Raw genomic sequence first — 12,664 nt, 5'->3', positions numbered from 1 at the left:
CATCTGTCTGTCTGGGCTAGCGTAAGGTGCTGGTGTGAAATCTGTCCCTTGACTGTGCAGCTCATTCCAGAAGAGTGGCTTAGACAGTGAGGTCCCACTTCCAAAGCTGGAGTGAGGCACAGATGAGAGAGACTTTTAGGCACCTCAGGTGACTAGGTCATAGCCGGTTTGGGAGATGCCCTCCCCCCTCACTAGCAAGTACTTTACTGGTTTCTCAGAAAGTACTGTTTGTGCAGTTCTGAGAGCACCAGCAGCCTGGGGCTGCACCTGCTCCTGTGGCTCCCACAGGAGTCCTTGTACCACCCAGGGCTGGCTCACAGGGTGTCGCTTGAGGACAAATTATCGGGGGAACCTGCCCCCAATATTTCAACATACGTTCTATTTTCCATAAGTGTTGGCCAGCTGAGAAATAAAGAGAAAGAGTACAAAGAGAGGAATTTTACAGCTGGGCCACCAGGGGTGACATCACATATCGGTAGGACTGTAATGCCCACCTGAGCCTCAAACCAGCAAGTTTTTTATTAAGAGTTTCAAAAGGGGAGGAGATATAAAACAGATACAAAGATCACGTGCTTCAAAAGGCAAAAAGCAGAACTGCTAATAAGGGCCTAACAAAGATCACATGCTTCTGAGGGAACAGGACAAAGGGAAAAAGCAGAACTACTGATAAGGGTCCAACAAAGATCACAAGGCAAAGGGCAAAAGCAGAACTACTGATAAGGGTCTATGTTCAGTAGTGCATGTATTGTCCTGATAAACATCTTAAACAACAGAAAACAGGGTTTGAGAGCAGAGAACCTGTCTGACCACAAATTTACCAGGATGGAGTTTCTCCCCACCCTACTAAGCCTGAGGGTACTACAGGAGACCAGGGCATATCTCAGTCCTTATCTCAACCTCATAGGACAGACATTCCCAGACAAGCGTTTATAGCTACCCCCCAGGAACGCATTTCTTTCCCAGGGTATTAATATTAATATTCCTTGCTAGGAAAAGAATTTGGTGATGTCTTCCCTACTTGCACATCTGTTTATAGGTTCTCTGCAAGAAGAAAACTTTGGCTGTTTTTGCCCAACCCCGCAGGCAGTCAGACCTTATGGTTGTCTTCCCTTGTTCCCTAAAAATTGCTGTTACTCTGTTCTTTTTCAAGGTGCACAGATTTCATATTGTTCAAATACACATGTTTTACAATCAATTTGTACAGTTAACACAATTACCACAGTGGTCCTGAGGTGACGTACATCCTCAGCTTACAAAGATAACAGGATTAAGAGATTAAAGTAAAGACAGGCATAAGAAATTATAACAGTATTATTTGGGAACTGATAAATGTCCATGAAATCTTCACAATTTATGTTCCTCTGCTGCAGCTCCAGCCAGTCCCTCTGTTCGGGGTCCCTGACTTCCTGCAACATCTCTCCCTTTCTTTTTATATAAATGTGCCATGGTGATGAAGTCTTGTTCATTCTCTCGGTTTTGACGCAGGATTCTTTGACTGGTCTGGCACACTAAAAACAAGCCAATTAAACAGAGAAACATGATTCCAAAATTTACTACAGTGGAGCCCCCAACAGACTTAATCCAAGTCGTGGGGTTTAGTCCAGAAAGACTTTCTGCCACCTGATCTAATGCCTCAACTCCAGGCACAATAGATAAATGAGCTTGAGAGGCTTCAAAAATTTGTTTCTTTAATTTAGTTATGTCCAAGGATAAATTATCTTCCCTACCCAGCAGGTGTCCTTTGACCATTTCCCACAAATGATCAGTCTTCTTGTAGGAATATGGTGTGATAAAGAAATCAGAAGTATTCCAGTCACACTGCATTTGCATGCAATATTCGAGACTCACTACCCAATTTCCAAGCCAAATAACAGACTGTCTTAAATCATTAATTTGATTAGCTAATTTTTGATCAATGCCCTGTTGAGAATTCCACATTTGGGTAGAATTGGCTTGTCAATCATTAACAAAATGAGCCGTTTGAATAGATTGGTGTAATACCATTCCGGCAGTGGTGGCCAGTGCAGTAACTGTAATTAGGCCCATGATCACAGCGATTAAAGTGAAAACAAATCTCTTAGATCTTTTGAGAATTTGTTATAACACTTCATCAATTAAGTGTACTGAGGGGGAAGATTCCCAAGATCTGGGTAAAGTTACCAGTATCCAGATTCCTTCTTGAGCTCAAACCAACATTACACTTTTCCTGAAGTCAAAACAGGAGTTAACACAAGTGTATAAATGACAATTAATGCACTGGACAGTTTGATTGTTCATCCAAATTTTGATATTTCCCACTAACAGCATGTAAGGAGGCTTAACACAGCTCTGTATAGGAATAGTCAGGCTGGAGGTAAACGAAGCAGAATGTTTGAATCTACGTTGATACTGAGGAAGGGGGCGACAGTGGCAACACCCGCTGTTCTCCGCCATAAAGAAGCAAGTCAAGGTGCCCCGGGATGCCAAAGAGGTACAGGGGCATACCTGGATCGAGAAGAATTATAATGCCAATTGGAGTCCCATAAAGGAGGATCGGCATCAAAAAGAGGAAAAGGGTTCAAAGGGGATTTATCATGGGGTTCAGAATCGTGATGCGAGGGGCAGTAGTGGGGATAACGGAAAAGTTTCCCCTCCCCATACTTGCGGTCTGGACATGGCAATAGCCAATTTCCAAAGTTCTAGGTGTTCTGGGCTCAGAATGGAGAATATCATACGAGGCCTTGGAAAAGGGGGTAATGCCCTTATCTTCCCATTTCAGAACGAGCTGAACCTCCTATGCAAAGTAAGATGAAGATCCTCGTCCTCCCAATAAGAAATAAAATAAGTAGCCTCCAGGCATTCCCTTCCACCAGAGGAACAGTTGTTTTATAAATAGCCTTTTGGTGCCCAGTCTATTACTAAACCATATGAGTAATACTACTGCATGTGAGTTAACGCAATCTTCCCGAATTAAAGTTTTAGATGGGCCCTCAAAATTTTTAGGACATGGTTTTCCTACAGGTTTATACTGAAAGTATGGGGTATCTCCTATTACTCCCCTTTTTATTTGTATTAAAGGAGTAAGGGAGAGCTGGAGACTAAATGTCCCCATTCCCCTGTGGCTAATCTCTCTGGAAGATAAGCAGCCCAGACTTGAGTTTCTCGATAGATACAACCAGGTGCATGTCTGAGGCACAGAGAAGGATATTTATAACCCATAGTAACATTAAATGCAGTGCCGCCTTCTGGTTGACCGGGGCAATGGTCATCTGTAGCTCCAGGCGCACACTATCGTTAGTATAGTTTTCCGCAGGAGCATCCATCCAGGTGAGAGGTCGAATAAGTGGAGGACCCCTCCGTTCAGGGTCCCTGACTTCCCAACACAAATGAGATTGGCAGTGAGGGCATCACCAAGCCTCGTCTGTGAGGGGCCCACAGCACCTCTGGTCCATCTTAGCTGGAATCTGGCTTTGGTGACACACTGACTTGTGAATCCTACTTCAGTCTCCCAGTGCTGAATCATGTATCACCTTGAAGCCACAGTTCCTTCATCTGGAGAATGGGTAGAATCTGCACCTCACAGTGCTGATGAGATGGGTCAGTGTTAGCGTGGTGCCTACCCACCAGCAGCTGGTTTGCAGCCCAAAGGTCTCCCCAGCAGGCTGGCCTGGCCTGGCCTGGCCGCACCGTGCTGCTCCTCACCTTAGCAGGGCTCCAGAAATTTAGGGGTCAACCACGCAAGTAGGTGGGGGTTATCTGAGGATGTCCTACCCAAACAAATAGTTCCGAGATTCACAAGTCTGGAAATCAGGACTGAGGATCAGGAGCCAGCCAGAAGGGAACATGGAAAGGCCACAGAATTTCAAGTAGCGAGGGCTTTCACTCAGTCACCCTCCAAATTAAATAGACATGGGGCAAGATGTGTCACCTCTGTAAGCCTCATATTCTTCATCAGTAAGCTGGGGCTGAACAGAAGGTCGTGTGTCCATTGAAAGCCAGAGAAGGAGAAAGAGAAATCCCCCCGGGGCTGGCTGGCTTGATCAGAACCAGGCTTGGGCTGGGAAGTAGTGAGGGGGTAGTTGAAGTACCCACATAATTAAGGGTGCTTCACATTAAATTATAGGTATTTGAAGTTGAGGATGAGCCAAGAGGCATCACCAGCGGAGGCGGCTTTTGCACGGTTGTGCCATTGGGGTCTGAGTCAGGGCAAGACAAGGCCTGTGCCCTTTGCAGTTCCCACGGAAGAGAAGTTCAGAACGTGTTTTCTCCTGTTTATTTTGTGGTCACAGTCAATCTCTCTTTCAAAAGGACTTGGGATAGCTAAGAATAAACCCCAAAATCAGGGCTGTCCTGTGCTGGACCCTAGAAATGAAGACTCATTCTTGCCTGAAAGCTATAAACCGCAGTGCAAAAGATGTGCCAAGGGGGGCCCTCTCCTCCCCCTCCAAGCAGGGAACCCACCCCCTTCTTGGCAACAACCTGCTGCTTAAGGTACAACTCAACCCTTGGAAGAGTAGGACTCATTGGTCCACAGGTTTTCTTATTTTATGGTTTTCAGTAAGTATCCTTGCTAAATAATGAATGAACGTAAGTCTAAACTGTAAATATATTCTTTTTAACATAGCTGTTGACAACCAAAATGAGTGACTGAGGCAGGCGTCCCCATCAATCGAGGTTTATTGAGCCAGCTTTGAGGCGTGCCTGGGAAAATGCACAAGCCACATAGACAGATCTGTGGCTGTTTTTCTTTTTCCAAAGAGGCTCTCAGGAGGTTTAGTTTTTATACAGTTTCCCTAAAGGTTTTTATACAGTTTCCCTAAAGGGGATGGGGCGGCATGGCAGTGAGAGGAATGGTTACACACATGTGAGACCTCAGTCAGTGCCCACTAAGTCTACGTTTTACTAAAATAAGATTTGAAGAAAAAGAGAATAGAGGAAGCAGATGTCTCAGGGAGGGGTGAAGGAACAATTAATCTCATCTTTGTTCTGTACCCGGGAAGATAAGCTGATAATCTACATTATCAGTGTGGAGTCTTTGGAAAGGGCTGGTTTCTGTTTAGCTCTTAGGGAAGACAGCCTAATGGTGGTTAGCCAGGGACAGGCTGTAATGAGGTATGTCTGAACTCCCATCCCATCATGCTCAGGAACTCAGCTTCCACGGTTTCTCTGGGGTCCTCTTGGCCAAAAGGGGGTCCGTTCATTCTGTTGGGGAGCTTGGATTTCAATATTGATGTGGCTTGGATGTGTGTTCCCTGCAAATCTCGTGTTGAACTGTGAGTCCCAATATGGAAGGTGGGACCTGGTGGGAGGTATTGGATCGGGACGGGGGGGTGTTGGGGGAGGGCGGGAGCTGGTAGACCCCCATGGATGGCTTTAAAAGTCTGGGACCTCCCACTCCTCACTCTCTTGCTCCTGCTCTCATATGTGACACGTTTGCTCCCTTCCATCATTGGAAGCTTCCTGAGTCCTCACCAGGCGCAGATGCCAGCACCATCCTTCTTCTTCTTTTTTTTTTTTTTTTACATTTTTTATATTTTCCATTTTTTATTGTGGTGAAATACACATAACACAAAATTTACCATCTTAACCATTTTCAGTGTACAGTTCAGTGTTATTAAATGTTTTCAGGCTTGGTACGGTAAGTCACACTTTTAATCCCAACACTTTGGGAGGTTGAAGCAAGAGGATCACTTGAGGCCAGGAATTCAAGTCCAGCCTGGGCAACATACCAAGACCCTATCTCTCCAACAGGAGAATAGTATAGATGGGAAAGGGGCACATGGAGACTCAGTGGCTTGCTGTAGATGTTCCCTTTCTTTATTTGGAAGGTGGTCACATGGATGCATACATTTAGCAAGTACAGGAGGAGACTTGCAAATAATTTTTTATTTGCTAGAATTTTCTTTTCACCATTTTTCCTCCTCTCAAAAGGAAACTTTCTATCATATTTGACTCTGCAGCTCACGGTCTGCTGCTGGTGGAGGAAGGATTCAACCTCCCTCACAGCTTGGACTCACACCATGCTTCTTGTACAGCCTATAGAACCATGAGTCAACTGAACTTATTTTATTTGTAAATTACCCAGTCTCAGGTGTTTCTTTATAAAAACACTAAGCAGTGCCTAACACAAGTATTTCTCATTTCTCCCCTTTGGCTGGGATTTGCTAGAGGCAGCATAGATGGCCAAACTTTTATTTTGTCCCCTATTATTGCAGGATGGTGTGGCTGCCCGCCCCATGTCCATTCTGTCCCTTGGTGGAACTCCTATTGCCAAGGGACTTAGAGCCAAAAGACTTACAACCAATTAAATGTTCTAGGCCAGATGAGAATGGAGGTGGGCAGGCACTTAACAACCTTAGAACCTTTTAGAGCCAAAAAGCAAGGTTGTAAAATGAGCTTATCTATAAGTTATATGAATTGAGCTACTGTAGTCTTGTTTTCAGTTAAATATGTAGCAATATAAAACTATTTGAGCTAAGGAACTTAGAGACTTTTGTTGTGCCAAAATTTTTTTTGTTTTTTGTTTTTTGTTTTTTGTTTTGCAGTCTCCTTAGAAATTTGTCCTAAGGTAGTCAATAAATTATGTCATATCTCTAGTTTCATAAACCCCATAACTGGGAACAATTATACCCAGAAGGCTTCATCACAGGTGTCTTGATGTTCATGGCAATTCTCTTTTAAGTCTATGAGAAGCAGAAAATTCTTTATGGTTGGGATGGATTGAAAAGAGGCCACATAATGGCCCAGGAGGCAAAGTCCCTAAGCCAGCCAGCTGTTTGAGCATCTGTGTGCCCATCCTTGATTTGGAGTCTAAACCAATTCTATCCCTCAAAACCAACCCTTACAGTCTCGCATATCCACCTGCTAGATCGTCCCTGGGCCTAGAGGAAGGGTGTTTGAACAGTTTTAGCAGCAGGCATTGGTAATGAAAAACAGATCAAGCCTAGTGGGTATGAACCCCAAAAATCTGAGACAGATCTCAGTTAATTTAGAAAGTTTATTTTGCCAAGGTTGAGGATGCACACCCATGACACAGCCTCAGGCAGTCCTGACAAGATGTGTCCAAGGTGTTCGGGGCACAGCTTGGTTTTACATATTTTAGGGAGACCTGAGACATCAATCAATATATGTAAGAAGTACATTGGTTCCATCCAGAAAGGTGGGTACAACTCGAAGCAGGGAGGGAGCTTCCAGGTCACAGGTAGATGGGAGACAAATCGTTGCATTCTTTTGAGTTTCTGATAAGCCTTTCCAAAGGAGGCAATCAGATATGCATCTATCTCAGTGAAGAGAGGGATGACTTTGAATAGAATGGGAAGCAGGTTTGCCTTGAGCAGTTCCTAGCTTGACTTTTCCCTTTAGCTTAGTAATTTGAGGGCCCCAAGATTTTCATTTCACATTTTCCCCCTTTTCTTTTTTAACATCTTTTGGAGAAAGCATTTGAAAAGAACATGAGTTTCTGGTCTCAGGTTGCATCTGATTTCTCATGGCGAGGGCAGTTTATTCCTAGATGGGTAGGTCCCAAAAGCTCATTAGTAGCTTTGTCCTATGAAGAGAAAATAGAAAGAGGAAGGGAGAAAAACAACAACAAACAAAAGAAAGATCCTGGAAAGTGGCTTATGTATGTAAATAGGTTGCTGTTATTTTCTTCTGAAGTTTCAGTTGTCCAGCTTCAGTTCACAGGGCTTTAAGAAAGCACAGCTTAGTTTTCAGTGATTTCAAATTAGAAGAAAAAACACTGGGAAAGAAAGGAAAAGAAAGAAGAAAAAAAATAAAAATATTATGTTGGAGACTTTTAGTCAGGAAAAATTAGAATTCAGCCCAAACTGTAGAAAATAATAAAAATTGAAAAACTTTAGGCAAGACTAGAATCTAACAACAGGTGTACTATAGTTTTTGAAACATAATTTTTCTCTCACCAGTTTACCATTTTTACTAAAGACAAATCATGGTAGGACCAATTTGCTTTATTATATTTGGCCAGATTATTTGTATAAAGTACATCAAGAATAATTATTTTTCACATAGGCTTTTTAAAATTTGCTTTGATGGAACTTTCTCTCAGATAAGACTTTTTTAAAGCCAAGCCCAGCCATGGATTTGTATCAACAAATACCTATGAGTTGGGTGAATTTCCTGTCCTCTTGAGGTCCCAGGATAAACGTGGGGTTCCTGGGCCTATCAGAAAGTGACATTCATTACTAACCACAGGTCAGAAACCCTTTAGAGGGACTGTGTAGACAAGATATGAGGCCAGTTTCCCCAAGGGCTTTTATTGGCTCCATAAGTTAAAGTTGATTCCTTAAAGGAAAACATACCATTCCAGTCAATGCCTTGGTAAAATAACCAGTTTCTCCAATTGTGTCCTGTTACAAATGAAAACAGATTCTTATTGCACTTATGCAAATAACTGTATTGCTGTAAGTTAAGAATACTCACGCCTGTAATCCCAGCACTTTGGGAGGCCAAGGCAGGCAGATGACAAGGTCAGGAAATCGAGACCATCCTGCCTAACACACGGTGAAACCCCCTCTCTACTAAAAATACAAAAAATTAGCTGGGCGTGGTGGCTGGCGCCTGTAGTCCCAGCTACTTGGGAAGCTGAGGCAGGAGAATGACGTGAACCCAGGAGGCGGAGCTTGCAGTGAACCGAGATAGCGCCACTGCACTCCAGCCTGGGCGACAGAGCAAGACTCCGTCTCAACAAAAAACAAAAATGAAAAAAGAATACTCACAAATAGTTTTCAAATTCTGGAGAGATCAGGCAGAGAGAAACATATGCTCTAAATTTTGTTCATAGGAGTGTACTAAATTGTTAAAAGCTGTCAATAGCTCAAAAGAAAAGTTTCAAGACTGAAACACAAAACAAAGTATCAGCAACGTTTTAAGCAAAAAGTCAAAAAGATTAGTTCAGCCCATGTAGTTAACTCCTGTTCTGTTTGATATTCATGAACATTTTAGCTCTCCATGAGTCCTGAAAGGTTTTCCTCTATTCTGATGCCACAATCTCCAAAGTTATCAGAAACCTGCATTTGAGAGCACCTGTTAGAGTTTTATAGCTGATTATAAAACCACTTTTTCTAAAGAGGACCAAAACAAGACAACAACTGTCCATGGGTGAGAAAAAGTTTTAGGGCAGCCATAGTCAAAGACACAATTGACAAGGAAATTTGTTACCTCTGTCTCACACGATAATTTTAACTTTACAATTATGATTATTACTGATAATGTACACTAAATCACATAAGAATTATAGAAGTTTCCCATAATTTTGGAGCACACACCAATAACATTTATACAAATACGATCCAAAGAAAATCAAACACCATTTTGTATTTGACAATGCTTCCTGTATAATTTTTGTTCCAAATAAGCCAAATTATTTCATTTTTGGAGTCACTTTAGATGCCTTTTTCTAAGGGAGGAGACTACCCCTCATACTGTCTTATTCCCAATTTCTGCCTCCAAAGAAAGAAGAAGTAAAAACTAAAAAGCAGAAATGAAATCCACAGGCAGACAGCCTGGCGCCATGCCCTGGGCCTGGTAGTTAAAGATCGTCCCCTGACCTAACCAGTTATGTTAGCTATAGATTCCAGACATTGTATGGAAAAGCACTGTAAAAATCCCAGTCCTGTTCTGTTTTGTTCTGATTACCAGTGCATACAGCCCCCAGTCACGTACCCCCTGCTTGCTCAATCAATTACGACCCTCTCACGCAGACCCCCTTAGAGTTGTGAGTCCTTAAAAGGGACAGGAATTGCTGACTCAGGGAGCTGAGCTCTTGAGACAGGAGTCTTGCCAATGCTCCCGGCTGAATAAACCCCTTCCTTCTTTAACTCGGTGTCTGAGGAGTTTTGTCTGTGGTTCATCCTGCTACAATTCCCCATAATTTGGAACCTTCCTTTGGATATGATCAAGTTGGATAGAGTTGGTCAAACCCAATGGGAAAAAAGGCTGAAACAACAACAAAAACAGAAACAAACAACAACAACAAAAAGTTAAGCAAAACAAACTATCTCACAACTTGATTACTGAGCGCTCTAATGGTAAGGAGAAATTAAGATGAGCTGGTTATTAACTTTAGCCAAGACAAAATCCCAAATCAGCTGCTTACTTAGGGATGGGTCTCATGCTGAAGTCTGCTCTCTCCTATCCTGAAAGCAGGGAGGATGGAAACAGAAAGATAAAAGAATCTCGATTCCAGGTGGCTCTTAAGAAGTGTTGAATTATCCCTGGACTGCTTACCTCAAAATTTATTTCTTTAAGAGAATAAATCCTGTGTGTTGAAACCACTTTTTTCAGGAGACTGTTACACACAGACAAATGCAATTCCTAGGTAATAAAGGTATTGTGATTAGTCAGGACTGTGCCCATATTAGATAAGTATGGTAAAATCCTAGAGTATAGGACCCAGGCTTCTGGAACAGAAACAATTGCATTTATAGTTATGTGAGAGTCTCAAAAATTTGGTGCTCCAGAAGTAGAAAATGAAAAGGATACAAATTTAAGGGGCTCTTATGAGCTGGAGTATCGCTCTGTCACCCAGGCTGGAGTGCAGTGGTGTGTGATCTGGGCACACTGCAACCTCCATCTCCTGGGTTCAAGCAATTCTCCTGCCTCAGCCTCCTGAGTAGCTGGGATTACAGATGCATGCCACTACACCTAGCTAATTTTTGTATTTTTAGTAGAGATGGGGATTCACCATGTTGGTCAGGCTGGTCTCTAACTCCTGACATCATGACCCACCCGCCTCAGCCTCCCAAAGTGCTGGGATTACAGGCGTGAGCCACTGCACCTGGCCTGAAAGTTTCTTACATTTGGATTGTGAGCATGTATTCCATATTTGTTACATTAGTCTCTGCACTTTTCAGTATTTTTAAAAATAGTGGGCATGGGATGTGGGGGGAAGAAAATCACTGTAGCACTCCTCCAGGCCAAGTGGGCATGAAGAGACATCCCTACAAAACTTCCTCACTGGTGAGGGAAGTGGATTGGCTGAGCTCACTAGGGTAAATTAGATGATTGTTCCCAACGCCTTGCACCCTCCGTAAAGGATTATCTGTCTGTGCCCTTCACTGTGCCAACCTGAAGAGTGCCCACTAGAAGTGTCCCCACTCATTCACTCGAGCTTGGTCATAGGACTTGCTTTGGTCAATGGCATGTGATCAGACATGATTCAAGAAAGAGCTTTATATGAGCTTGTTTGACTTGGCTGGCTCTCTTGAACTTCTGCCATCTGCCATGAGAAGATGCCAAGGAGCCACTGTTGCCAGATACATGAGAGACAAGCAAGGCCTACCTGAACCTAACCACAGCCTTGAGCAAGTCCAACTGATCCCAGATAAGTCTGGCAGAGCCACCATCAACTGAAGGCCTGTGAGCTAGAAATTAACAAATAAATCTTTTAAGCCACTGAGTCTTAGGGGTTGTTGATCATGCAGCATTCTTGCAGCAGATGTTTATAATGAACATCTGATGTTTTTGTCTGTCTGGCATCCTTCTCTCAGCCTACTAATAACAGTTCCTCTTTCTTTGGAGCAACTGCCAAAAGGTGCTTTGGGCAGGCTGCCAACCACAGTGCCTCATCCCAGAAGTGGACGTATGTGGAGTCCATTCAAGATAGCAGGAAGGGAGAAGAAAGGATAAAAGGGTACCCTTCCTTTTTAAAGATTTGTGGTTAGCAGAATAATGATCTACCTAGAGAGGTTCGTGTCTGAATCCCCCAGAACCTGTGAATAGATTAGGTTGCATGGAAAGGGGAAGTAGGGTTGCTAACCTGCTGATTTTAAGGTGGGGAGATGCCTGGATTATCCAGATGGACCCATTGTAATCACAAAAGTGTGGAAGAGGTAGGCAGAACAGGCAATGTCAGGGTTGTGCGATGTAAGAATGACTCAATCAGCCATCACTGACTTTGAAGATGGAAGAAGGCACTAGCCAAGGCACATGGCAGCCTCTGGAAAGTAGAAAAGTTGAGGAAACAGATTCTCTCCTACCGCCTCCAGAAGGAACAGTCCCCCGACACCTTGACTTTAGCCTGGTGAGACCCACATCAAACTCCTGACCTCCAGAACTGTAAGACAATACATTTATGTTGTTTTAAGCTACTACATTTGTGGTGATCTGTTACAATAATAGGAGCTGATACAGGATCTTTCTGTAAAGGACCATACACCTGTCATTGGCCAGAATTTAACCACCTAGCCATGCCTACCTACAAGAGAGATGGGCACATTGCCAACCTGAATAAAATTAGGAGAATTTATGTCATTACCAGGGGAAGGAGGAAATGTATGTTGGAGTGAACAAATGGCAGCCTGAGTAACAGAATCCTATTCCTCTGGCCACAGTGACGTTCCAAAGATGGAACACAACACACTAGCTGTCTCCTGAGATTGTATTTGGACTTTAGAAGAAAAATCTCTTTCTCATGGAGATACTAAGCCTGGAGCTTACTGTAGCCACTCCCGCCACCCTGCCACCCACCAGGAGAGAATGAGTTCAACGACAAAGAGAGGAAGAGCTAAGAGATGGAGATTGTTCTAGTTCTCTATTTTTGTGTAACAAGTCACCTCAGAAATTAGTGGCTTAAAATAACAATAATCACTTTATTATTGTTTTTATGGCTCTGGGGTGAATCGGGCTTAGCTGAGTGGGTCTTGTTCAAGATGGCTCCCAAGACTGC

The sequence above is a fragment of the Chlorocebus sabaeus genome, chromosome 10, assembly GCF_047675955.1.
Source record: "Chlorocebus sabaeus isolate Y175 chromosome 10, mChlSab1.0.hap1, whole genome shotgun sequence".
NCBI classification, from domain to species: Eukaryota; Metazoa; Chordata; class Mammalia; order Primates; family Cercopithecidae; genus Chlorocebus; species Chlorocebus sabaeus.
This window is presented reverse-complemented; position numbering follows the sequence as displayed.